This window comes from Pseudophryne corroboree, unplaced genomic scaffold (assembly GCF_028390025.1).
Source record: "Pseudophryne corroboree isolate aPseCor3 unplaced genomic scaffold, aPseCor3.hap2 scaffold_2307, whole genome shotgun sequence".
In the NCBI taxonomy this organism is placed as follows: domain Eukaryota; kingdom Metazoa; phylum Chordata; class Amphibia; order Anura; family Myobatrachidae; genus Pseudophryne; species Pseudophryne corroboree.
In genome coordinates this window covers 34664-60526 of record NW_026968960.1, presented here as the reverse complement: position 1 = coordinate 60526, position 25863 = coordinate 34664, and the positions used below count along the sequence as shown (strand labels likewise).

The 25863-nt window shown below is 47.6% G+C and overlaps 19 non-coding genes and 2 pseudogenes across 19 annotated transcripts; 5 read left to right on the top strand and 16 right to left on the bottom strand.

Moving 5' to 3' along the window:
* Positions 1-166: 166 nt before the first annotated feature.
* LOC135010221 (U5 spliceosomal RNA) lies at positions 167-282 on the bottom strand. The gene has a single exon (XR_010209647.1). It is a non-coding gene; the product is annotated as a U5 spliceosomal RNA (small nuclear RNA).
* A 144-nt stretch (positions 283-426) lies between these two features.
* On the top strand, positions 427-554 carry LOC135010215 (U1 spliceosomal RNA; annotated as a pseudogene).
* A 593-nt stretch (positions 555-1147) lies between these two features.
* Positions 1148-1311, top strand: LOC135010192 (U1 spliceosomal RNA). Its single transcript, XR_010209623.1, has one exon. It is a non-coding gene; the product is annotated as a U1 spliceosomal RNA (small nuclear RNA).
* Positions 1312-1463: 152 nt separating this feature from the next.
* LOC135010208 (U1 spliceosomal RNA) lies at positions 1464-1626 on the top strand. The gene has a single exon (XR_010209637.1). It is a non-coding gene; the product is annotated as a U1 spliceosomal RNA (small nuclear RNA).
* Positions 1627-2301: 675 nt separating this feature from the next.
* Positions 2302-2465, top strand: LOC135010194 (U1 spliceosomal RNA). The gene has a single exon (XR_010209625.1). It is a non-coding gene; the product is annotated as a U1 spliceosomal RNA (small nuclear RNA).
* Positions 2466-2617: 152 nt separating this feature from the next.
* LOC135010211 (U1 spliceosomal RNA) lies at positions 2618-2780 on the top strand. Its single transcript, XR_010209640.1, has one exon. It is a non-coding gene; the product is annotated as a U1 spliceosomal RNA (small nuclear RNA).
* A 9747-nt stretch (positions 2781-12527) lies between these two features.
* On the bottom strand, positions 12528-12691 carry LOC135010184 (U1 spliceosomal RNA). Its single transcript, XR_010209615.1, has one exon. It is a non-coding gene; the product is annotated as a U1 spliceosomal RNA (small nuclear RNA).
* A 655-nt stretch (positions 12692-13346) lies between these two features.
* Positions 13347-13509, bottom strand: LOC135010207 (U1 spliceosomal RNA). The gene has a single exon (XR_010209636.1). It is a non-coding gene; the product is annotated as a U1 spliceosomal RNA (small nuclear RNA).
* A 152-nt stretch (positions 13510-13661) lies between these two features.
* LOC135010187 (U1 spliceosomal RNA) lies at positions 13662-13825 on the bottom strand. The gene has a single exon (XR_010209618.1). It is a non-coding gene; the product is annotated as a U1 spliceosomal RNA (small nuclear RNA).
* Positions 13826-14484: 659 nt separating this feature from the next.
* On the bottom strand, positions 14485-14647 carry LOC135010199 (U1 spliceosomal RNA). The gene has a single exon (XR_010209630.1). It is a non-coding gene; the product is annotated as a U1 spliceosomal RNA (small nuclear RNA).
* Positions 14648-14799: 152 nt separating this feature from the next.
* On the bottom strand, positions 14800-14963 carry LOC135010182 (U1 spliceosomal RNA). The gene has a single exon (XR_010209614.1). It is a non-coding gene; the product is annotated as a U1 spliceosomal RNA (small nuclear RNA).
* A 655-nt stretch (positions 14964-15618) lies between these two features.
* Positions 15619-15781, bottom strand: LOC135010209 (U1 spliceosomal RNA). The gene has a single exon (XR_010209638.1). It is a non-coding gene; the product is annotated as a U1 spliceosomal RNA (small nuclear RNA).
* Positions 15782-15933: 152 nt separating this feature from the next.
* LOC135010193 (U1 spliceosomal RNA) lies at positions 15934-16097 on the bottom strand. Its single transcript, XR_010209624.1, has one exon. It is a non-coding gene; the product is annotated as a U1 spliceosomal RNA (small nuclear RNA).
* Positions 16098-16771: 674 nt separating this feature from the next.
* Positions 16772-16934, bottom strand: LOC135010206 (U1 spliceosomal RNA). The gene has a single exon (XR_010209635.1). It is a non-coding gene; the product is annotated as a U1 spliceosomal RNA (small nuclear RNA).
* Positions 16935-17086: 152 nt separating this feature from the next.
* Positions 17087-17250, bottom strand: LOC135010190 (U1 spliceosomal RNA). Its single transcript, XR_010209621.1, has one exon. It is a non-coding gene; the product is annotated as a U1 spliceosomal RNA (small nuclear RNA).
* Positions 17251-17921: 671 nt separating this feature from the next.
* On the bottom strand, positions 17922-18084 carry LOC135010205 (U1 spliceosomal RNA). Its single transcript, XR_010209634.1, has one exon. It is a non-coding gene; the product is annotated as a U1 spliceosomal RNA (small nuclear RNA).
* Positions 18085-18236: 152 nt separating this feature from the next.
* On the bottom strand, positions 18237-18400 carry LOC135010186 (U1 spliceosomal RNA). Its single transcript, XR_010209617.1, has one exon. It is a non-coding gene; the product is annotated as a U1 spliceosomal RNA (small nuclear RNA).
* Positions 18401-19059: 659 nt separating this feature from the next.
* LOC135010200 (U1 spliceosomal RNA) lies at positions 19060-19222 on the bottom strand. Its single transcript, XR_010209631.1, has one exon. It is a non-coding gene; the product is annotated as a U1 spliceosomal RNA (small nuclear RNA).
* A 152-nt stretch (positions 19223-19374) lies between these two features.
* On the bottom strand, positions 19375-19538 carry LOC135010185 (U1 spliceosomal RNA). The gene has a single exon (XR_010209616.1). It is a non-coding gene; the product is annotated as a U1 spliceosomal RNA (small nuclear RNA).
* A 698-nt stretch (positions 19539-20236) lies between these two features.
* Positions 20237-20372, bottom strand: LOC135010212 (U1 spliceosomal RNA; annotated as a pseudogene).
* Positions 20373-20524: 152 nt separating this feature from the next.
* On the bottom strand, positions 20525-20688 carry LOC135010188 (U1 spliceosomal RNA). The gene has a single exon (XR_010209619.1). It is a non-coding gene; the product is annotated as a U1 spliceosomal RNA (small nuclear RNA).
* Between the last annotated feature and the right edge of the window lie 5175 nt (positions 20689-25863).

Below are 25863 nucleotides of genomic sequence, written 5' to 3'. Positions count from 1 at the left end.
TTGCTATAAGCATGGTTTGTACTGTATTCCATGTGCTCCCAGATCTTTCAAGCAAGTAGCATGGTCAAGAAAGTTCTGTTTGAAAAGAAACAAACATTTACTGTCATTTCTATGCAAATGAGCTTACATTAAAGCACACTCATTCTATCTTTAAACCGATAAAAGAAACCCCAAAAAGATGGGGCATGCAAAAATTGAGATAAAACTCGGTTTTGCTCCTCTCCACGGAAATCTTTAATAAAAGGCGAAAGATTTGTTCGTTCTGAAGAGAAACCAGAGCATGACCAAGATTTTTATCTGAAAATATGTGTTCTCCCTGCAGTTGTTGTCCCCAGATGAGAGTTCCCTTGTGCTGCCTCAGTTGAATCTCCTTTACTTGACAGAGATGTGCCTGAGCAGCGGCCCTCCCCAGCCCTATCCCAAATCATACTTATTTTGCATAGGAGATACCATGGTCATGAAGATTGTTCTCCCAGGGTGAGGTTCATTCATTGCATTCTGGGTATGCTGACCCCTGTGATTCTCCCAAATGTGGGAAACTCGCTTTTATACCCTTGTGCACTATCCTGACTTCTCCTCCTGTCTGCTTACTTTGTGCCTTCCAATGCACAATGCAAACTACAGGTAGTGCTGCAGGGCCCACACCCTTTTACTTGCCTTACAGAGCAGCTCTGGAGCTGATACAGTGCCAAGCTGCTGCAAGAAATCAGCTTGAATGCTTCAGGGGATGGGGCATGGCCAACATGAGCCCCACACCGAAGGAGGGTGGGGGTGTTTAATGCGAACTAAGGGTCATCCAAGCGCCGCAAAAGGCCGCCATGCCCTGCATACCCCTTTTCTCTTTTCATATGCAGATGAGGGTTCCAGCCAACTTTGGCCCACTGCTTGGATGACATCACCGTATGCAAATCCGTCTTCTGCAGAACTTCCCCCAGGAATGCTTGCACTAGTTGTTGCATTTGGTTTGTTGTTTGGGGGTGCTTCAGTATTAGGCAGCCTTCTGCCCTCCCATGTTCATCTGAAAATATGTGTTCTCCCTGCAGTTGTTGTCCCCAGATGAGAGTTCCCTTGTGCTGCCTCAGTTGAATCTCCTTTACTTGACAGAGATGTGCATGAGCAGCGGCCCTCCCCAGCCCTATCCCAAATCATACTTATTTTGCATAGGAGATACCATGGTCATGAAGATTGTTCTCCCAGGGTGAGGTTCATTCATTGCATTTTGGGTATGCTGACCCCTGTGATTTACCCAAATGTGGGAAACTCGACTGCATTATTTGTGGTAGTGGGGGACTGTGTTTGTGCTTTCCTCTGGTCAGCTCTGTTAAAACTCAGATTTCTTTGTCTCAGATTTTCCTCTAGCCTTGTTCTTCTTTCGAGAGTTCCCTTGTGCTGCCTCAGGTGGATCTCCTTCACTTGACAGGGGGGTGCCCGAGCAGCGACCCTCCCCAGCTCTAGCCCAACTCCTACTTACCTGCCAGGTGAGATACTATGATCAGGAAGGTGCTTCACCCAGGGCAAGGCTCACCCATTGCACTCTGGGTGTGCTGCTCCTACGATTTCCCCAAATGTGGGACACTTGACTGCATAATTTGTGTTTCCTCTGGTCGGCTCTCGTATAATTCAGATCTCTTTGTCTCAGGTCTTTCTCCAGCCTAGTTTGCTGTCTGTTTCCACTTCTTTTATCTTGAGCCCCTCCCTTCTATACCCTTGTGCACTATCCTGACTTTTCCTCCCGTCTGCTTACTTTGTGCCTTCCAATGCACAATGCAAACTACAGGTAGTGCTGCAGGGCCCACACAATCTTTTACTTGCCTTAAAGAGCAGCTCTGGAGCTGTTACAGTGCCCAGCTGCTGCAAGAAATCAGCTTGAATGCTTCAGGAGATGGGGCATGGCCAACATGAGCCCCACACCAAAGGTGGGTGGGGGTGTTTAATGCGAACTAGGGGTAATCCAAGCACCGCAAAAGGCCGCCATGCCCTGCACGCCCCTTTTCTCTTTTCATATGCAGATGAGGGTTGAAGCCAACTTTGACCCACTGCTTGGATGACATCACCATATGCAAATCCATCTGCTGCAGGCCTTGCCCCAGGAATGCTTGCACTAGTTGTTGCATTTGGTTTGTTGTTTGGGGGTGCTTCAGTATTAGGCAGCCTTCTGCCCTCCCATGTTCATCTGAAAATATGTGTTCTCCCTGCAGTTGTTGTCCCCAGATGAGAGTTCCCTTGTGCTGCCTCAGTTGAATCTCCTTTACTTGACAGAGATGTGCCTGAGCAGCGGCCCTCCCAGCCCTATCCCAAATCATGCTTATTTTGCATAGGAGACACCATGGTCATGAAGATTGTTCACCCAGGGTGAGGTTCATTCATTGCATTCTGGGTATGCTGACCCCTGTGATTTCCCCAAATGTGGGAAACTCGCCTGCATTTTTTGTGGTAGTGGGGGACTGTGTTTGTGTTTTCCTCTGGTCAGCTCTGGTAAAAGTCAGATTTCTTTGTCTCATATATTCCTCTAGCCTTGTTCTTCTTTCGAGAGTTCCCTTGTGCTGCCTCAGTTGGATCTCCTTCACTTGACAGGGGGGTGCCCGAGCAGTGACCCTCCCCAGCTCTAGCCCAACTCCTACTTACCTGCCAGGTGAGATACTATGATCATGAAGGTGCTTCTCCCAGGGCAAGGCTCACCCATTGCACTCTGGGTGTGCTGCTCCTGTGATTTCCCCAAATGTGGGAAACTTGATTGCATAATTTGTGTTTCCCCTGGTCGGCTCTCGTATAATTCAGATCTCTTTGTCTCAGGTCTCTCTCCAGCCTAGTTTGCTGTCTGTTTCCACTTCTCTTTTCTGGAGCCACTCCCTTCTATGCCCTTGCGCACTATCCTGACTTCTCCCGTCTGCTTACTTTGTGCCTTCCAACGCACAATGCGAACTACAGGTAGTGCTGCAGGGCCCACACCCTTTTAGTTGCCTTACAGAGCAGCTCTGGAGCTGTTACAGTGCCCAGCTGCTGCAAGAAATCAGCTTGAATGCTTCAGGGGCTGGGGCATAGCCAACATGAGCCCCACACCAAAGGAGGGTGGGGGTGTTTAATGCGAACTAGGGGTCATCCAAGCACCGCAAAAGGCCGCCATGCCCTGCATGCCCCTTTTCTCTTTTCATATGTAGATGAGGGTTCCAGCCAACTTTGGCCCACTGCTTGGATGACATCACCGTATGCAAATCCGTCTGCTGCAGACCTTCCCCCAGGAATGCTTGTACTAGTTGTTGCATATGGTTTGATATTTGATGGTGCTTCAGTATTAGGCAGCCTTCCGCCCTCCCATGTTCATCTGAAAAGATGTGGTCTCCCTGCAGTTGTTGTCCCCAGACGAGAGTTCCCTTGTGCTTCCTCAGTTGAATCTCCTTAACTTGATGGGGGAGGGGCTGCCCGAGCAGCCACCCTCCCCAGCCCTATCCCAACTCATACTTATTTTGCATATGAGATCTCTTGATCATGAAGATTGTTCTCACAGGGTGAAGTTCATCCATTATATTTTAAAATAGGAAGGTACAAATTACATATTTGAATTGCATCTATGTGCTGGATTCAAATGTCCCCCCCCCCTTCCTTTCTCAATTGTGCCCATCAGCAGCTATTCTAAGGTTGCTGCCAATGGGTGTGACACATTAATTTCTTCTGTGGGGTACACAGGACTCCACAAGGATTCACATTGGGGTGTAGAGTAGGATCTTGATCTGAGGCACCAACCGACTCAAAGCTTTTGACTGTTCCCAAGATGCTCAGCGCATCCTCCTCTATAACCCCGCTTCCATGAACAGGGAGCTCAGTTTGTAGTTGGTGCCTTCAGTAGCAGGCCACTTAACAGGGGCCTGCCTCAGGAAGCCAATTCTTAGCTATTCATTTTGACAAGAAAAGAAGAACTTGTTTTATGAGAATCTACAAGGGCTGCAGCAGGCTAGGTCTAATAGACATCTTTACTGCAGCTTCATCACTCCCAGCGGCGCTGTATACTCCCGTGCCCTGGTTGCTGGGTCACTGCAGCGGAGGCTCCGGTTTCTTCCTAAGGTCAGTCACACACACACCGCCCTTCCGGATCACGAGGCCGCTGATGAAGGGGAGCGTGGCCGTAGGGGGTGGACCGTGTGCGCACTGGCGTGGACACTGATTACTGGGCAGCCGCTCCACTAGCCACCAGGTACAGTTAAGGAGCACAGGTCTGGGGGTTTTTCTCCTATATTAAACCAATTTTGTACTGCCCGCAGCGCATTGTGATAGGTAATAGGGCCTGATTCAGGTTGGATTGCAATCACAATAAGTGATCCAACTGCAAACATTGCTAAGAGCATACGCATGTGCCTGCATTTTCTGCGGCACCCCGCAGAGAATGCGATCGCCTCTGCCTGTCAATCGGGGCAGGGGGGGAGAGGGGGGTCAGCAACACTCCATTTCCAAGTCAGGGATGGAGCGGTGCGGGGGCAAGGCTTCAAAATGGGGTCTGCAATGGAGGAGACACAGGGGGCGTGGTCACAGCAGCTGTATGACATCACATTCAGCCGCTGTGATCACAAAAATGGTGGCGGCTTCCTGCGCGCACATACAGTCTGCACCAGCAGGAGGCTACACCATTTTTTATGATCACGCTGAACTGCAGTGCGACTGCAATTACAGCATGGTCAAGAAGGGAGGCGTCATGCTGGGTGGCCATAAGAGATGAGCGGGTTCGGTTCCTCGGAATCCGAACCCGCCCGAACTTCACCCTTTTTTGCTCGGGTCCGAGCAGACTCGGATCCTCTCGCCTTGCTCGGTTAACCCGAGCGCGCCCGAACGTCATCATCCCGCTGTCGGATTCTCACGAGACTTGGATTCTATATAAGGAGCCGCGCGTCGCCGCCATTTTCACACGTGCATTGAGATTGATAGGGAGAGGACGTGGCTGGCGTCCTCTCCGTTTAGATTAGAAGATAGAGACGAGTGACATTTGATTTACTACTAATTTGGGGAGCAGTTGAACTTGTCAGGAGTACTCAGTAGTGCAGAGTTTTGCTGATAGTGACCACCAGTTTTATTATTTATAATCCGTTCTCTGCCTGAAAAAAAACGATACACATACCATATCTGTGCTCAGCCTCAGTGTGCTGCATGATATATCATCTATGTATATCTGACTGTGCTGAGTGCTCACTGCTCACACAGCTTAATTGTGGGGGAGACTGGGGAGCAGTTATAGCAGGAGTACAGTGCACACTTTTGCTGCCAGTGTGACCACCAGTATATTGTCTGCCTGAAAAAGTTAAACACTCCTGTGGTGTTTTTTTTTTATTCTATAAATGCATTCTGCTGACAGTGTCCAGCAGGTCCGTCATACATATATTATATAAATATTTACCTGCAGTAGTGTTATATTTTTTTTTTCATCTTTATCATCTCTATATTAGCAGACGCAGTACGGTAGTCCACGGCTGTGGCTATCTCTGTGTCGTCAGTGCTCGTCCATAATTGTATACCTACCTACCTGTGGTGGTTTTTTTTTTTTCTATCTTCTTCATACTAGTAGTTTAGGAGTCTACTGACAGTGTCCACCAGGTCCATCATTATATTATATACCTACAGTAGTAATATATTTATTATATTATCTATACTAGCAGACGCAGTACGGTAGTCCACGGCTGTGGCTATCTCTGTGTCGTCAGTGCTCGTCCATAATTGTATACCTACCTACCTGTGGTGGGTTTTTTTTTTTATCTTCTTCATACTAGTAGTTTAGCAGTCTGCTGACAGTGTCCACCAGGTCCGTCATTATATTATATACCTACAGTAGTAATATATTTATTATATTATCTATACTAGCAGATGCAGTACGGTAGTCCACGGCTGTACCTACCTCTGTGTCGTCAGTGCTCGTCCATAATTGTATACCTACCTGTGGTGGGGTTTTTTTTTCTATCTTCTTCATACTAGTAGTTTAGGAGTCTGCTGACAGTGTCCACCAGGTCCGTCATTATATTATATACCTACAGTAGTAATATATTTAGTATATTATCTATACTAGCAGACGCAGTACGGTAGTCCACGGCTGTACCTACCTCTGTGTCGTCACTCGTCCATAATTGTATACCTAACTGTGGTGGGTTTTTTTTTCTATCTTCTTCATACTAGTAGTTTAGCAGTCTGCTGACAGTGTCCACCAGGTCCGTCATTATATTATATATACCTACAGTAGTTATATATATTTTTTTTTTTATATCATTAATTATCATCTCTATACTAGCAGACGCAGTACGGTAGGCCACGGCTGTGGCTATCTCTGTGTCGTCAGTGCTCGTCCATAATTGTATACCTACCTACCTGTGGTGGAAGTTTTTTTCTATCTTCTTCATACTAGTAGTTTAGCAGTCTGCTGACAGTGTCCACCAGGTCCGTCATTATATTATATATACCTACAGTAGTTATATATATATTTTTTTTTATATCATTAATTATCATCTCTATACTAGCAGACGCAGTACGGTAGTCCACGGCTGTAGCTACCTCTGTGTCGTCAGTCACTCGTCATCCATAAGTATACTAGTATCCATCCATCTCCATTGTTTACCTGAGGTGCCTTTTAGTTGTGCCTATTAAAATATGGAGAACAAAAATGTTGAGGTTCCAAAAATAGGGAAAGATCAAGATCCACTTCCACCTCGTGCTGAAGCTGCTGCCACTAGTCATGGCCGAGACGATGAAATTCCATCAACGTCGTCTGCCAAGGCCGATGCCCAATGTCATAGTACAGAGCATGTAAAATCCAAAACACAAAAGATCAGTAAAAAAATGACTCAAAAATCTAAATAAAAATCGTCGGAGGAGAAGCGTAAACTTGCCAATATGCCATTTACCACACGGAGTGGCAAGGAACGGCTGAGGCCCTGGCCTATCTTCATGGCTAGTGGTTCAGCTTCACATGAGGATGGAAGCACTCAGCCTCTCGCTAGAAAAATGAAAAGACTTAAGCTGGCAAAAGCACAGCAAAGAACTGTGCGTTCTTCAAAATCACAAATCCACAAGGAGAGTCCAATTGTGTCGGTTGCGATGCCTGACCTTCCCAACACTGGACGTGAAGAGCATGCACCTTCCACCATTTGCACGCCCCCTGCAAGTGCTGGAAGGAGCACCCGCAGTCCAGTTCCTGATAGTCAGATTGAAGATGTCAGTGTTGAAGTACACCAGGATGAGGAGAATATGGGTGTTGCTGGCGCTGGGGAGGAAATTGACAAGGAGGATTCTGATGGTGAGGTGGTTTGTTTAAGTCAGGCACCCGGCGAGACACCTGTTGTCCGTGGGAGGAATATGGCCATTGACATGCCTGGTGAAAATACCAAAAAAATCAGCTCTTCGGTGTGGAAGTATTTCAACAGAAATGCGGACAACAGGTGTCAAGCCGTGTGTTGCCTTTGTCAAGCTGTAATAAGTAGGGGTAAGGACGTTAACCACCTCGGAACATCCTCCCTTATACGTCATCTGCAGCGCATTCATCATAAGTCAGTGACAAGTTCAAAAACTTTGGGCGACAGCGGAAGCAGTCCACTGACCAGTAAATCCCTTCCTCTTGTAACCAAGCTCACGCAAACCACCCCACCAACTCCCTCAGTGTCAATTTCCTCCTTCCCCAGGAATGCCAATAGTCCTGCAGGCCATGTCACTGGCAATTCTGACGAGTTCTCTCCTGCCTGGGATTCCTCCGATGCATCCTTGAGTGTAACGCCTACTGCTGCTGGCGCTGCTGTTGTTGCTGCTGGGAGTCGATGGTCATCCCAGAGGGGAAGTCGTAAGACCACTTTTACTACTTCCACCAAGCAATTGACTGTCCAACAGTCCTTTGCGAGGAAGATGAAATATCACAGCAGTCATCCTGCTGCAAAGCGGATAACTGAGGCCTTGGCATCCTGGGCAGTGAGAAACGTGGTTCCGGTATCCATCATTACTTCAGAGCCAACTATAGACTTGATTGAGGTACTGTGTCCCCGGTACCAAATACTATCTAGGTTCCATTTCTCTAGGCAGGCGATACCGAAAATGTACACAGACCTCAGAAAAAGACTCACCAGTGTCCTAAAAAATGCAGTTGTACCCAATGTCCACTTAACCACGGACATGTGGACAAGTGGAGCAGGGCAGACTCAGGACTATATGACTGTGACAGCCCACTGGGTAGATGTATTGACTCCCGCCGCAAGAACAGCAGCGGCGGCACCAGTAGCAGCATCTCGCAAACGCCAACTCTTTCCTAGGCAGGCTACGCTTTGTATCACCGCTTTCCAGAATACGCACACAGATGAAAACCTCTTACGGCAACTGAGGAAGATCATCACAGAATGGCTTACCCCAATTGGACTCTCCTGTGGATTTGTGGCATCGGACAACGCCAGCAATATTGTGCGTGCATTATATCTGGGCAAATTCCAGCACGTCCCATGTTTTGCACATACCTTGAATTTGGTGGTGCAGAATTATTTAAAAAACGACAGGGGCGTGCAAGAGATGCTGTCGGTGGCCACAAGAATTGCGGGACACTTTCGGCGTACAGGCACCACGTACAGAAGACTGGAGCAACACCAAAAACGCCTGAACCTGCCCTGCCATCATCTGAAGCAAGAAGTGGAAACGAGGTGGAATTCAACCCTCTATATGCTTCAGAGGATGGAGGAGCAGCAAAAGGCCATTCAAGCCTATACATCTGACCACGATATAGGAGGTGGAATGCACCTGTCTCAAGCGCAGTGGAGAATGATTTCAACGTTGTGCAAGGTTCTGCAACCTTTTGAACTTGCCACACGTGAAGTCAGTTCAGACACTGCCAGCCTGAGTCAGGTCATTCCCGTCATCAGGCTTTTGCAGAAGAAGCTGGAGACATTGAAGGAGGAGCTAAGACAGAGCGATTCCGCTAGGCATGTGGGACTTGTGGATGGAGCCCTTCATTCGCTTAACCAGGATTCACGGGTGGTCAATCTGTTGAAATCAGAGCACTACATTTTGGCCACCGTGCTCGATCCTAGATTTAAAACCTACGTTGTATCTCTCTTTCCGGCAGACACAAGTCTGCAGGGGTTCAAAGACCTGCTGGTGAGAAAATTATCAAGTCAAGCGGAACTTGATCGGTCAACAGCTCCTCCTTCACAGTCTCCCGCAATTGGGGGTGCGAGGAAAAGGCTCAGAATTCCGAGCCCACCCGCTGGCGGTGATGCAGGGCAGTCTGGAGCGACTGCTGATGCTGACATCTGGTCCGGACTGAAGGACCTGCCAACGATTACGGACATGTCGTCTACTGTCACTGCATATGATTCTCTCACCATTGAAAGAATGGTGGAGGATTATATGAGTGACCGCATCCAAGTAGGCACGTCAGACAGTCCGTACGTATACTGGCAGGAAAAAGAGGCAATTTGGAGGCCCTTGCACAAACTGGCTTTATTCTACCTAAGTTGCCCTCCCACAAGTGTGTACTCCGAAAGAGTGTTTAGTGCCGCCGCTCACCTTGTCAGCAATCGGCGTACGAGGTTACTTCCAGAAAATGTGGAGAAGATGATGTTCATTAAAATGAATTATAATCAATTGCTCCGTGGAGACATTGACCAGCAGCAATTGCCTCCACAAAGTATACAGGGAGCTGAGATGGTGGATTCCAGTGGGGACGAATTGATAATCTGTGAGGAGGGGGATGTACACGGTGATGAATCGGAGGATGATGATGAGGTGGACATCTTGCCTCTATAGAGCCAGTTTGTGCAAGGAGAGATTTATTGCTTCTTTTTTGGTGGGGGTCCAAACCAACCCGTCATTTCAGTCACAGTCGTGTGGCAGACCCTGTCACTGAAATGATGGGTTGGTTAAAGTGTGCATGTCCTGTTTATACAACATAAGGGTGGGTGGGAGGGCCCAAGGCAATTCCACCTTGCACCTCTTTTTTCTTTTATTTTTCTTTGCGTCATGTGCTGTTTGGGGAGTGTTTTTTGGAAGGGCCATCCTGCGTGACACTGCAGTGCCACTCCTAGATGGGCCAGGTGTTTGTGTCGGCCACTTGGGTCGCTGAGCTTAGTCACACAGCTACCTCATTGCGCCTCTTTTTTTCTTTGCGTCATGTGCTGTTTGGGGAGTGTTTTTTGGAAGGGCCATCCTGCGTGACACTGCAGTGACACTCCTAGATGGGCCAGGTGTTTGTGTCGTCCACTTGGGTCGCTGAGCTTAGTCACACAGCTACCTCATTGCGCCACTTTTTTTCTTTGCGTCATGTGCTGTTTGGGGAGTGTTTTTTGGAAGGGCCATCCTGCGTGACACTGCAGTGCCACTCCTAGATGGGCCAGGTGTTTGTGTCGGCCACTTGGGTCGCTGAGCTTAGTCACACAGCTACCTCATTGCGCCTCTTTTTTTCTTTGCGTCATGTGCTGTTTGGGGAGTGTTTTTGGAAGGGCCATCCTGCGTGACACTGCAGTGCCACTCCTAGATGGGCCAGGTGTTTGTGTCGGCCACTTGGGTCGCTGAGCTTAGTCACACAGCTACCTCATTGCGCCTCTTTTTTTCTTTGCGTCATGTGCTGTTTGGGGAGTGTTTTTTGGAAGGGCCATCCTGCGTGACACTGCAGTGCCACTCCTAGATGGGCCAGGTGTTTGTGTCGGCCACTTGGGTCGCTGAGCTTAGTCACACAGCTACCTCATTGCGCCTCTTTTTTTCTTTGCGTCATGTGCTGTTTGGGGAGTGTTTTTTGGAAGGGCCATCATGCGTGACACTGCAGTGCCACTCCTAGATGGGCCAGGTGTTTGTGTCGGCCACTTGGGTCACTGAGCTTAGTCATCCAGCGACCTCGGTGCAAATTTTAGGACTAAAAATAATATTGTGAGGTGTGAGGTGTTAAGAATAGACTGAAAATTAGTGGAAATTATGGTTATTGAGGTTAATAATACTTTGGGATCAAAATGACTCCCAAATTCTATGATTTAAGCTGTTTTTTAGGGTTTTTTGAAAAAAACACCCGAATCCAAAACACACCCGAATCCGACAAAAAAAATTCGGTGAGGTTTAGCCAAAACGCGTTCGAACCCAAAACACGGCCGCGGAACCGAACCCAAAACCAAAACACAAAACCCGAAAAATTTCCGGTGCACATCTCTAGTGGCCATGCCATGTCACTGTGCAGGAGCCAGCACCACTCACACACTAGTCCCCGGTGCAGCCCCCAACCCCCGGGACACCCGGAGCAACAAAATGTAGATTCAGGCCACCAGGCCACGCCCCTACCTATGAAACCATGCCTCCTTTTTACCATTGCGCTGCTTATCTGCGCGCACTGCATTACAATCTCCCTCGCCACCTCTCTGGGTGTCACCAGTGATAGTGACACCTCTGCCATGCTTGTAGCAGCTGGTCCTAAGATCTACACCTCAAGCCCTGAGTGTTTGCCCTTGTGACTTGTTGATCATCATAGCAAAGCAGATGCTTACAGAAAACTGCAGGGGCTTAGATTGAAAATAAAAAAAATTGATGGGTATAAGGTAGAGAGGAGCGGGTTCGGTTCTCCGAGAACCGAATTCCCCACGAACCCCACGAACTCCTCCTCCGAGGCAGGCTCGGTTGTTCCCGCCTGACTCGGAAAACCTGAACAAGGGAAAATGTCATCATCCCGCTGTCGGATTCTCGCGAGATTCGGATTCCATATAAAGAGCTGCGCGTTGCCGCCATTTTTACTCGTGCATTGAAGAGAGAGCGGAGAGGACGTGGCTATGTTCTCTCAGTGGAAATCTCAATATCAGTGCTCAGTATCAGTGGATACTTATTGCTGCTCAGTAATACTAGTAGTGTGTCTCTCCTGCTCAGTGTCAGTTCTCAGTAGTATCCTCATCAGTGCTCAGTATCACTGCTCATTGTCTTGTGCTGCATTGTTGTGCTCAGCATACTACAGTACATTACTAATAGTCCAGTGCTGCATCTTGCTGCTCAGTGTCAGTTCTAGTATCCTCATCAGTGCTCACTATCACTGCTCATTGCATTGTGGTGTTCTGTATACTACAGTAACATAGTAATATAGTAACATATAGTAACATAGTTTTTGAGGTTGAATAGAGGCAAATTGCCCATCGTGTTCAACCTGTTTTAAGTTGTGATGATTCTACATACTTGCTGAATAATGTTTTATGACTAGTTAGCTGCTACAACTCATGTTACCCCCGGATTAACCATGTTGATATTTTAAGTATTATAACCTTGGATAGCTTTTTCATTCAGAAATGTATCCATTCCTTTTTTAAATCCAATTACAGAGTCCGCCATTACCACCTTCCCTGGCAGGGAATTCCACATCCTGATTGCCCTAACAGTGAAGATCATAGTATCTCACCTGGCAGGTAAGTAGGAGTTGGGCCAGAGCTGTGGAGGATTGCTGCTCGGGCACCCCCTGTCAAATGAAGGAGATCCAACTGAGGCAGCACAAGGGAACTCTCGAAAGAAGAACAAGGCTAGAGGAAGATCTGAGACAAAGAAATCTGACTTTTACCAGAGCTGACCAGAGGAAAGCACAAACACAGTCCCCCACTACCACAAATAATGCAGTCGAGTTTCCCACATTTGGGGAAATCACAGGGGTCAGCATACCCAGAATGCAATGAATGAACCTCACCCTGGGAGAACAATCTTCATGACCATGGTATCGCCTATGCAAAATAAGTATGATTTGGGATAGGGCTGGGGAGGGCCGCTGCTCAGGCACATCTCTGTCAAGTAAAGGAGATTCAACTGAGGCAGCACAAGGGAACTCTCATCTGGGGACAACAACTGCAGGGAGAACACATATTTTCAGATGAACATGGGAGGGCAGAAGGCTGCCTAATACTGAAGCACCCCCAAACAACAAACCAAATGCAACAACTAGTACAAGCATTCCTGGGGGAAGTTCTGCAGAAGACGGATTTGCATACGGTGATGTCATCCAAGCAGTGGGCCAAAGTTGGCTGGATCCCTCATCTGCATATGAAAAGAGAAAAGGGGTATGCAGGGCATGGCGGCCTTTTGCGGCGCTTGGATGACCCTTAGTTCGCATTAAACACCCCCACCCTCCTTCGGTGTGGGGCTCATGTTGACAATGCCCCAGCCCCTGAAGCATTCAAGCTGATTTCTTACAGCAGCTGGGCACTGTAACAGCTCCAGAGCTGCTCTGTAAGGCAAGTAAAAGGGTGTGTAGTTTGCATTGTGCATTGGAAGGCACAAAGAAAGCAGACAGGAGGAGAAGTCAGGATAGTGCACAAGGGTATAAAAGGGAGGGGCTCAAGAAAAAAGAAGTGGAAACAGACAGCAATCTAGGCTGTAGAGAGACCTGAGACAAAGAGATCTGAATTATACGAGAGCCGACCAGGGGAAACACAAATTCTGCAGTCAAGTTTCCCACATTTGGGGAAATCGCAGGGGCAGCACACCCAGAGTGCAATGGGTGAGCCTTGCCCTGGGAGAAGCACCTTCATGATCATAGTATCTCACCTGGCAGGTAAGTAGGAGTTGGGCTAGAGCTGGGGAGGGTCGCTGCTCGGGCACCCCCCTGTCAAGTGAAGGAGATCCAACTGAGGCAGCACAAGGGAACTCTCGAAAGAAGAACAAGGCTAGAGGAAGATCTGAGACAAAGAAATCTGACTTTTACCAGAGCTGACCAGAGGAAAACACAAACACAGTCCCCCACTACAACAAATAATGCAGTCGAGTTTCCCACATTTGGGGAAATCACAGGGGTCAGCATACCCAGAATGCAATGAATGAACCTCACCCTGGGAGAACAATCTTCATGACCATGGTATCTCCTATGCAAAATAAGTATGATTTGGGATAGGGCTGGGGAGGGCCGCTGCTCAGGCACATCTCTGTCAAGTAAAGGAGATTCAACTGAGGCAGCACAAGGGAACTCTCATCTGGGGACAACAACTGCAGGGAGAACACATATTTTCAGATGAACATGGGAGGGCAGAAGGCTGCCTAATACTGAAGCACCCCCAAACAACAAACCAAATGCAACAACTAGTGCAAGCATTCCTGGGGGAAGGCCTGCAGCAGATGGATTTGCATATGGTGATGTCATCCAAGCAGTGGGTCAAAGTTGGCTTCAACCCTCGTCTGCATATGAAAAGAGAAAAGGGGCGTGCAGGGCATGGCGGCCTTTTGCGGCGCTTGGATGACCCCTAGTTCGCATTAAACACCTCCACCCTCCTTCGGTGTGGGGCTCATGTTGGCTATGCCACAGCCCCTGAAGCATACAAGCTGATTTCTTGCAGCAGCTGGGCACTGTAACAGCTCCAGAGCTGCTCTGTACGGCAAGTAAAAGGGTGTGGGCCCTGCAGCACTACCTGTAGTTTGGAAGGCACAAAGTAAGCAGACGGGAGAAGTCAGGATAGTACGCAAGGGCATAGAAGGGAGCAGCTCAAGAAAAGAGAAGTGGAAACAGACAGCAAACTAGGCTGGAGAGAGACCTGAGACAAAGAGATCTGAATTATACGAGAGCCGACCAGGGGAAACACAAATTATGCAGTCAAGTTTCCCACATTTGGGGAAATCGCAGGAGCAGCACACCCAGAGTGCAATGGGTGAGCCTTGCCCTGGGAGAAGCACCTTCATGATCATAGTATCTCACCTGGCAGGTAAGTAGGATTTGGGCTAGAGCTAGGGAGGGTCGCTGCTCGGGTACCCCCCTGTCAAGTGAAGGAGATCCAACTGAGGCAGCACAAGGGAACTCTCGAAAGAAGAACAAGGCTAGAGGAAGATCTGAGACAAAGAAATCTGACTTTTACCAGAGCTGACCAGAGGAAAGCACAAACACAGTCCCCCACTACCACAAATAATGCAGTCGAGTTTCCCACATTTGGGGAAATCACAGGGGTCAGCATACCCAGAATGCAATGAATGAACCTCACCCTGGGAGAACAATCTTCATGACCATGGTATCGCCTATGCAAAATAAGTATGATTTGGGATAGGGCTGGGGAGGGCCGCTGCTCAGGCACATCTCTGTCAAGTAAAGGAGATTCAACTGAGGCAGCACAAGGGAACTCTCATCTGGGGACAACAACTGCAGGGAGAACACATATTTTCAGATGAACATGGGAGGGCAGAAGGCTGCCTAATACTGAAGCACCCCCAAACAACAAACCAAATGCAACAACTAGTACAAGCATTCCTGGGGGAAGTTCTGCAGAAGACGGATTTGCATACGGTGATGTCATCCAAGCAGTGGGCCAAAGTTGGCTGGATCCCTCATCTGCATATGAAAAGAGAAAAGGGGTATGCAGGGCATGGCGGCCTTTTGCGGCGCTTGGATGACCCTTAGTTCGCATTAAAAACCCCCACCCTCCTTCGGTGTGGGGCTCATGTTGACAATGCCCCAGCCCCTGAAGCATTCAAGCTGATTTCTTACAGCAGCTTGGCACTGTAACAGCTCCAGAGCTGCTCTGTAAGGCAAGTAAAAGGGTGTGTAGTTTGCATTGTGCATTGGAAGGCACAAAGTAAGCAGACAGGAGGAGAAATCAGGATAGTGCACAAGGGTATAAAAGGGAGGGGCTCAAGAAAAAAGAAGTGGAAACAGACAGCAAACTAGGCTGGAGAGAGACCTGAGACAAAGAGATCTGAATTATACGAGAGCCGACCAGGGGAAACACAAATTATGCAGTCAAGTTTCCCACATTTGGGGAAATCGCAGGGGCAGCACACCCAGAGTGCAATGGGTGAGCCTTGCCCTGGAAGATGCACCTTCATGATCATAGTATCTCACCTGGCAGGTAAGTAGGAGTTGGGCTTGAGCTGGGGAAGGTCGCTGCTCGGGCACCCCCCTGTCAAGTGAAGGAGATCCAACTGAGGCAGCACAAGGGAACTCTCGAAAGAAGAACAAGGCTAGAGGAAGATCTGAAACAAAGAAATCTGACTTTTACCAGAGCTGACCAGAGGAAAACACAAACACAGTCCCCCACTACCACAAATAATGCAGTCGAGTTACCCACATTTGGGGAAATCACAGGGGTCAGCATACCCAGAATGCAATGAATGAACCTCACCCTGGGAGAATAATCTTCATGACCATGGTATCTCATATGCAAAATAAGTATGATTTGGGATAGGGCTGGGGAGGGCCGCTGCTCAGGCACATCTCTGTCAAGTAAAGGAGATTCAACTGAGGCAGCACAAGGGAACTCTCATCTGGGGACAACAACTGCAGGGAGAACACATATTTTCAGATGAACATGGGAGGGCAGAAGGCTGCCTAATACTGAAGCACCCCCAAACAACAAACCAAATGCAACAACTAGTGCAAGCATTCCTGGGGGAAGGCCTGCCGCAGATGGATTTGCATATGGTGATGTCATCCAAGCAGTGGGTCAAAGTTGGCTTCAACCCTCGTCTGCATATGAAAAGAGAAAAGGGGCGTGCAGGGCATGGCGGCCTTTTGCGGTGCTTGGATGACCCTTAGTTTGCATGAAACACCCCCACCCTCCTTCGGTGTGGGTCTCATGTTGGCCATGCCCCAGCCCCTGAAGCATTCAAGCTGATTTCTTGCAGCAGCTTGGCACTGTAACAGCTCCAGAGCTGCTCTGTAAGGCAAGTAAAAGGGTGTGGGCCCTGCAGCACTACCTGTAGTTTGCATTGTGCATTGGAAGGCACAAAGTAAGCAGACAGGAGGAGAAGTCAGGATAGTGCACAAGGGTATAAAAGGGAGGGGCTCAAGAAAAAAGAAGTGGAAACAGACAGCAAACTAGGCTGTAGAGAGACCTGAGACAAAGAGATCTGAATTATACGAGAGCCGACCAGGGGAAACACAAATTCTGCAGTCAAGTTTCCCACATTTGGGGAAATCGCAGGGGCAGCACACCCAGAGTGCAATGGGTGAGCCTTGCCCTGGGAGAAGCACCTTCATGATCATAGTATCTCACCTGGCAGGTAAGTAGGAGTTGGGCTAGAGCTGGGGAGGGTCGCTGCTCGGGCACCCCCCTGTCAAGTGAAGGAGATCCAACTGAGGCAGCACAAGGGAACTCTCGAAAGAAGAACAAGGCTAGAGGAAGATCTGAGACAAAGAAATCTGACTTTTACCAGAGCTGACCAGAGGAAAACACAAACACAGTCCCCCACTACAACAAATAATGCAGTCGAGTTTCCCACATTTGGGGAAATCACAGGGGTCAGCATACCCAGAATGCAATGAATGAACCTCACCCTGGGAAAACAATCTTCATGACCATGGTATCGCCTATGCAAAATAAGTATGATTTGGGATAGGGCTGGGGAGGGCCGCTGCTCAGGCACATCTCTGTCAAGTAAAGGAGATTCAACTGAGGCAGCACAAGGGAACTCTCATCTGGGGACAACAACTGCAGGGAGAACACATATTTTCAGATGAACATGGGAGGGCAGAAGGCTGCCTAATACTGAAGCACCCCCAAACAACAAACCAAATGCAACAACTAGTGCAAGCATTCCTGGGGGAAGGCCTGCAGCAGATGGATTTGCATATGGTGATGTCATCCAAGCAGTGGGTCAAAGTTGGCTTCAACCCTCGTCTGCATATGAAAAGAGAAAAGGGGCGTGCAGGGCATGGCGGCCTTTTGCGGCGCTTGGATGACCCCTAGTTCGCATTAAACACCTCCACCCTCCTTCGGTGTGGGGCTCATGTTGGCTATGCCTCAGCCCCTGAAGCATTCAAGCTGATTTCTTGCAGTAGCTGGGCTCTGTAACAGCTCCAGAGCTGCTCTGTACGGCAAGTAAAAGGGTGTGGGCCCTGCAGCACTACCTGTAGTTTGCATTGTGCATTGGAAGGCACAAAGTAAGCAGACGGGAGAAGTAAGGATAGTGCGCAAGGGCATAGAAGGGAGCGGCTCAAGAAAAGAGAAGTGGAAACAGACAGCAAACTAGGCTGGAGAGAGACCTGAGACAAAGAGATCTGAATTACATGAGAGCCGACCAGGGAACACTCAAATTATGCAGTCAAGTTTCCCACATTTGGGGAAATCGCAGGGGCAGCACACCCAGAGTGCAATGGGTGAGCCTTGCCCTGGGAGAAGCACCTTCATGATCATAGTATCTCACCTGGCAGGTAAGTAGGAGTTGGGCTAGAGCTGGGGAGGGTCGCTGCTCGGGCACCCCCCTGTCAAGTGAAGGAGATCCAACTGAGGCAGCACAAGGGAACTCTCGAAAGAAGAACAAGGCTAGAGGAAGATCTGAGACAAAGAAATCTGACTTTTACCAGAGCTGACCAGAGGAAAACACAAACACAGTCCCCCACTACAACAAATAATGCAGTCGAGTTTCCCACATTTGGGGAAATCACAGGGGTCAGCATACCCAGAATGCAATGAATGAACCTCACCCTGGGAGAACAATCTTCATGACCATGGTATCTCCTATGCAAAATAAGTATGATTTGGGATAGGGCTGGGGAGGGCCGCTGCTCAGGCACATCTCTGTCAAGTAAAGGAGATTCAACTGAGGCAGCACAAGGGAACTCTCATCTGGGGACAACAACTGCAGGGAGAACACATATTTTCAGATGAACATGGGAGGGCAGAAGGCTGCCTAATACTGAAGCACCCCCAAACAACAAACCAAATGCAACAACTAGTGCAAGCATTCCTGGGGGAAGGCCTGCAGCAGATGGATTTGCATATGGTGATGTCATCCAAGCAGTGGGTCAAAGTTGGCTTCAACCCTCGTCTGCATATGAAAAGAGAAAAGGGGCGTGCAGGGCATGGCGGCCTTTTGCGGCGCTTGGATGACCCCTAGTTCGCATTAAACACCTCCACCCTCCTTCGGTGTGGGGCTCATGTTGGCTATGCCACAGCCCCTGAAGCATACAAGCTGATTTCTTACAGCAGCTGGGCACTGTAACAGCTCCAGAGCTGCTCTGTACGGCAAGTAAAAGGGTGTGGGCCCTGCAGCACTACCTGTAGTTTGGAAGGCACAAAGTAAGCAAACGGGAGAAGTCAGGATAGTGCGCAAGGGCATAGAAGGGAGCAGCTCAAGAAAAGAGAAGTGGAAACAGACAGCAAACTAGGCTGGAGAGAGACCTGAGACAAAGAGATCTGAATTATACGAGAGCCGACCAGGGGAAACACAAATTATGCAGTCAAGTTTCCCACATTTGGGGAAATCGCAGGAGCAGCACACCCAGAGTGCAATGGGTGAGCTTTGCCCTGGGAGAAGCACCTTCATGATCATAGTATCTCACCTGGCAGGTAAGTAGGATTTGGGCTAGAGCTGGGGAGGGTCGCTGCTCGGGTACCCCCCTGTCAAGTGAAGGAGATCCAACTGAGGCAGCACAAGGGAACTCTCGAAAGAAGAACAAGGCTAGAGGAAGATCTGAGACAAAGAAATCTGACTTTTACCAGAGCTGACCAGAGGAAAGCACAAACACAGTCCCCCACTACCACAAATAATGCAGTCGAGTTTCCCACATTTGGGGAAATCACAGGGGTCAGCATACCCAGAATGCAATGAATGAACCTCACCCTGGGAAAACAATCTTCATGACCATGGTATCGCCTATGCAAAATAAGTATGATTTGGGATAGGGCTGGGGAGGGCCGCTGCTCAGGCACATCTCTGTCAAGTAAAGGAGATTCAACTGAGGCAGCACAAGGGAACTCTCATCTGGGGACAACAACTGCAGGGAGAACACATATTTTCAGATGAACATGGGAGGGCAGAAGGCTGCCTAATACTGAAGCACCCCCAAACAACAAACCAAATGCAACAACTAGTGCAAGCATTCCTGGGGGAAGGCCTGCAGCAGATGGATTTGCATATGGTGATGTCATCCAAGCAGTGGGTCAAAGTTGGCTTCAACCCTCGTCTGCATGTGAAAAGAGAAAAGGGGCGTGCAGGGCATGGCGGCCATTTGCGGCGCTTGGATGACCCCTAGTTCGCATTAAACACCTCCACCCTCCTTCGGTGTGGGGCTCATGTTGGCTATGCCTCAGCCCCTGAAGCATTCAAGCTGATTTCTTGCAGTAGCTGGGCTCTGTAACAGCTCCAGAGCTGCTCTGTACGGCAAGTAAAAGGGTGTGGGCCCTGCAGCACTACCTGTAGTTTGCATTGTGCATTGGAAGGCACAAAGTAAGCAGACGGGAGAAGTAAGGATAGTGCGCAAGGGCATAGAAGGGAGCGGCTCAAGAAAAGAGAAGTGGAAACAGACAGCAAACTAGGCTGGAGAGAGACCTGAGACAAAGAGATCTGAATTAAATGAGAGCCGACCAGGGAACACTCAAATTATGCAGTCAAGTTTCCCACATTTGGGGAAATCGCAGGGGCAGCACACCCAGAGTGCAATGGGTGAGCCTTGCCCTGGGAGAAGCAACTTCATGATCATAGTATCTCACCTGGCTGGTAAGTAGGAGTTGGGCTAGAGCTTGGGAGGGTCGCTGCTCGGGCACCCCCCTGTCAAGTGAAGGAGATCCAACTGAGGCAGCACAAGGGAACTCTCGAAAGAAGAACAAGGCTAGAGGAAGATCTGAGACAAAGAAATATGACTTTTACCAGAGCTGACCAGAGGAAAGCACAAACACAGTCCCCCACTACCACAAATAATGCAGTCGAGTTTCCCACATTTGGGGAAATTACAGGGGTCAGCATACCCAGAATGCAATGAATGAACCTAACCCTGGGAGAACAATCTTCATGACCATGGTATCTCCTATGCAAAATAAGTATGATTTGGGATAGGGCTGGGGAGGGCCGTTGCTCAGGCACATCTCTGTCAAGTAAGTTGCATTTGATTTGTTGTTTGGGGGTGCTTCAGTATTAGGCAGCCTTCTGCCCTACCATGTTCATCTGAAAATATGTGTTCTCCCTGCAGTTGTTGTCCCCAGATGAGAGTTCCCTTGTGCTGCCTCAGTTGAATCTCCTTTTGGAGAAGACCTCAATAAGATTGTAGCTGATCTGGCTACTGCTAAAACAGCTTGCCTACCTAGTATGACTCCTACCACGCAGAAGGCTAAAAGTACTTTTCTTGGCCCTTTCATCTTCCAGGTAAAGCGTACCCAAGGTCAGGCATACCCAAAGCAAGCTCATGTTTCCAGACCTGCCAAGCCCAGACTGAAGCAATCCTGGGCTGCCCATCAGCCTGCTTCCAAAACGGACAAGCCTGCCGCATGACGGTGCAGGCCTCCCTCTGGGGGATCCCAGGGTGGGGGGCCCGACTTCTAGGTTTGGCAAAGAAAGGTATAATTCTAAGCTAGAGAATTCTGTTTGGAGCTCACCTTGCACTTTGTGAAGAAATAATCAGCATTGTGGCTGAGCAGATACATGTAGTGTGTGGCTGCAAACTGCATGGATCTGCTGCGTTGTAATGCTGATTCTTTTTTTTTTGCAAAGTACCAATAGCTTCATATAATGTTCACAATTTTTATGCAGGATCAAATAGCTCAATAGGTAGGGTGTTTGATTAGAATTCAACAGGTTATAGGTTTGAATCCTGGGTATGGTAGTTTGAGATGTGTTATTTAATAAAGTATGTTGTTCTGACTGCTGGCATCCTATCACCTGGGATATCATACTAAATAAATGGAGGTGATCAAATTTTTTTTTTTAACTAGGGACAATTTCCAGATACTTCTCTTTATAACTGAGATTGCCCCCTGGAACTTCACATCAGTTGACAACTATGCATGAGTGGGCAGTGCTTGCCCTGGATCTGCCCACCCATTTATGTGCCGTCATAAAATAAAGCATGACTGACAGTTATCCTGGGCGTACACTACACAATTATCTGTCAGGCTATCTATCCAGTCTGGATGGATGGAATGAAAATCTGGTAATGTATTGGAGCAAATGTCAATTAGGCATTTGCTCCCAAACACTAGAAAAGTGGTCAAAAATGGTCATTACACAAATTGGTTAAACCCAAAATTTAACCAATTTGTTTAGGGGACCATTTTTGTCCATTTTTTAGTGTTTGAGAGTAAATCGTTGATGGTCATTTGCTCACATAGATAACCGGATTTCTATTCCAACCAGCCAGTGTTGGAGAGATGGTCTGCCAGATTACATAATGCATACCAGAGCCATAACTAGACTTTTTGGTTCCCTGTGACAGAGAATTATATGCCCCCCCCCCCCCCTCCCTCCCTCCCTCCCTCCCCATTTTTTCAATATGGACAAAAGGTGCATGCCTTGTGGGGAAGGGGCATAACAAGATTGGTCTCAGAGAAAGCACATGAGATATGAAGATATATCTAGTATACTTGACACTCAATGGTTTGTGGTATTGCCGGGGTGCCCTCCTTAAATGCATATACAGTCACACATGGCATGTTTGTGTAAATGGCATATCAGCAGTCAGCACTAACTGGTGACATGCCATTTGTACAAGTAAGCCATGTGTGACTAATATATACAAACATACACCTCAAACTATCATACCCAGGATTCAAACCTATAACCTGTTGAATTCTAATCAAACACCCTGCCCATTGAGCTACTTGATCCTGCATTTATTCTAACCTCCAAAAACAGATTCAGTTGCATTTTCCAGCGTGTATTGTTTGCGCCTTTGCAAATGTCTTACATCGACAAACTTATTTAGTACTATTTTGCAAATAGGGTTACATTGTCGCAACATTGTGTTCCCTAATTGCTTGAATTTTTAAATGCAAAAATTGATAAAGACACCTGATAATTGCTCTGTGGAGTCTTATTTTGTGTCTACTTCTTATCTACATTTAATTCCCTACCTCTAATCAAGGCATTTTTAAATGCTGGGCGCTGCCAGGACGTGAGGCCTACCTAGTCTTTAGATCTGAATTTGAATGTACTTGTGAACTAACTTAATTTCCTACTTCTAAATTCATTCCTAAATTCACTACTTACATTAATCCTGTAGTTGGGCATTTTGAGCCTTCAATTGTGGGCATTGTTTTGTGTCCAGACCAGCAGCTGGTGGTGTGCATTTGCTGGAAAGGCATCGAAGACTTCCGATATGCTGCATCTCCTGATGTGTGTCTGCCTCAAGTGGCTGTCAGCAAATGCATGCTAGACACCCCATTCCAAGCTGATTGTGACATCACGGAACATGCATCATAGAACAGGCATGCTAGAACATGGGTCTTCAACCTGCGACCCTCCAGCTGCTGTGGAACTACATATCCCAGCATGCCCTGCCTCAGTTTTAGCATACCTTAATAGCAAAACTGTGGCAGGGCATGCTGGGATGTGTAGTTTCACAGCAGCTGGAGGGCCACAGGATGAAGACCCATGTGCTAGAACCAAACCGCAGGTACATTGAATGCTAGCAAGCTGAATGTTTAAATCCTTTTTGTTCCGCAGCATTCCAATGCGGAAGATTCCATGGAACCAGAGATTATTCCATTGAGAAGGACATGCTGCCTGGATGACTGCACTGTGCAAATTAAATCACGGAGCTAGTTGGCTTGTGGGTGGCTCTGGTGACTGGGTGGTTGGGTGGGCGGTATGTCGGAGGTGGAGCACATGCAAATGAATGTGTATCATCCAGCTAGTGAGAGAGAAAACTAATGCAGGAGTGTGCCTGCTTGTCAGTGAGTTATGCACCTTGCCAGACGTCAAATCTACATGGAGCAACTGGAGGGGACAAGAGCAGGTTTGGAAAATATAGACAGAAGAGCATATATGCTGGCGCATTCTCCATGATTGTGTCAGCTTATGTTTTGGTGCACTGCACTTTCCTCCACTAAGTTTTAGCCATTTTGTTTAAACGCAAGTGTAGTTGCTTCTCGCTCTTTTGGCTGTGATATTGTATCGTGGTTGAAGAGTCTGCTGGAGGGATTGTTTTCTTCATTGGCGAGAGATTGAAGATATTCCAGGATGGAAGGCTTGGGAACACTATCTGTTTTTCAGTTGTGGAAGAGTTGAAAGACCGGATTGGACTACATTCTATAGTAAAGGGTATTTTTGTATTTATTAATCCTCCCTTTATATGTGTCTGTCTTTCAATAAAGCTTTGGGCTTGTGATTCCGTCACCCTCTTACACTCCACACCCATAGCCTTATTAACTATTGTATTGTTTAAATGTATAGTGCAGTTCATGATTTATAGTGTAGGCTGGCCTGTGCTGTAGTTCTTGAACTGTACTATACCGACAGCATTTGTATTGTGTTTTGGCTGTGCTGCAACACAGTACTTATGTGTGTAATGTTTATGTATGTTTTTTTTGCTTCTTTATGTCAATAAAGACTGCTTTTTCAATCCAATATCTGAAAACAATCAATGTTTATCTTTGATGGCAATAGAAGTGGTATGATATTTGCTGCTTTTGAAAGGCAATATCTGATATGTCCCCTATCTGGGAACCATATATTAAATGGCTTTTCAGAAAAGGGAGATGGGAGAAGAGCTTTCAGTACTTGTAGGACCGATGCACATTTCCTATTCTAGCCTCCAAAAACAGATTCAGTTGCATTTTCCAGCGTGTTTTGGATGCGCCTTTGCAAATGTCTTACATCGACAAACTTATTTAGTACTATTTTGCAAATAGGGTTACATTGTTGCAACATTGTGTTCCCTAATTGCTTGATTTTTTAAATGCAACAATTGATAAAAACACCTGATAACTGCTCTGCGGAGTCTTATTTTGTGTCTACTTCTTATCTACATTTAATTCCGTACCTCTAATCAAGGCATTTTTAAATGCTGGCGGCTGCCAGGACGTGAGGCCTACCTAGACTTTAGATCTGAATTTGAATGTACTTGTGAACTAACTTAATTTCCTACTTCTAAATTCATTCCTAAATTCACTACTTACATGAATCCTGTAGTTGGGCATTTTGGGACTTCGATTGTGGGCATTGTTTTGTGTCCAGACCAGCAGCAGGTGGTGTGCATTTGCTGGAAAGGCATCGAAGACCTCCGATATGCTGCATCTCCTGATGTGTGTCTCCCTCAAGTGGCTGTCAGCAAATGCCTGCTAGACACCCCATTCCAAGCTGATTGTGACATCACGGAACATGCATCATAGAACAGGCATGCTAAAACATGGGTCTTCAACCTGCGACCCTCCAGCTGCTGTGGAACTACACATCCCAGCATGCCCTGCCTCAGTTTTAGCATACCTTAATAGCAAAACTGTGGCTGGGCATGCTGGGATGTGTAGTTTCACAGCAGCTGGAGGGCCACAGGATGAAGACCCATGTGCTAGAGCCAAGCCACAGGTACATTGAATGCTAGCAAGCTGAATATTTAAATCCTTTTTGTTCCGCAGCATTCCAATGCGGAAGATTCCATGGAACCAGAGATCCTTCCATTGAGAAGGACATGCTGCCTGGATGACTACACTGTGCAAATTAAATCACGGAGCCAGTTGGTTTGTGGGTGGCTCTGGTGACTGGGTGGTTGGGTGGGTGGTGTGTCGGAGGTGGAGCACATGCAAATGATTGTGTATCATCCAGCTAGTGAGAGAGAAAACTCATGCAGGAGTGTGCCTGCTTGTCAGTGGGTTATGCACCTTGCCAGACGTTAAATCTACATAGAGCAGCTGGAGGGGACAAGAGCAGGTTTGCAAAATATAGATAGAAGAGCATATATGCTGGCGCATTCTCCATGATTGTGTCAGCTTATGTTTTGGTGCACTGCACTTTCCTCCACTAAGTTTTAGCCATTTTTGTTAAGCTCAAGTGTAGTTGCTTCTCGGCCTTTTGGCTGTGATCTTGTATTGTGGTTGAAGGGTCTGCTGGAGGGAGGGATTGCTTTCTTCATTGGCGAAAGACCAAAGATATTCCAGGATGGAAGGCTTGGGAACACTATCCGTTTTTCAATTGTGGAAGAGTTGAAAGACCGGATTGGACTACATTCTATAGTAAAGGATGTCTTTCTATTTATTAATCCTCCCCTTATATGTGTCAGTCTTTCAATAA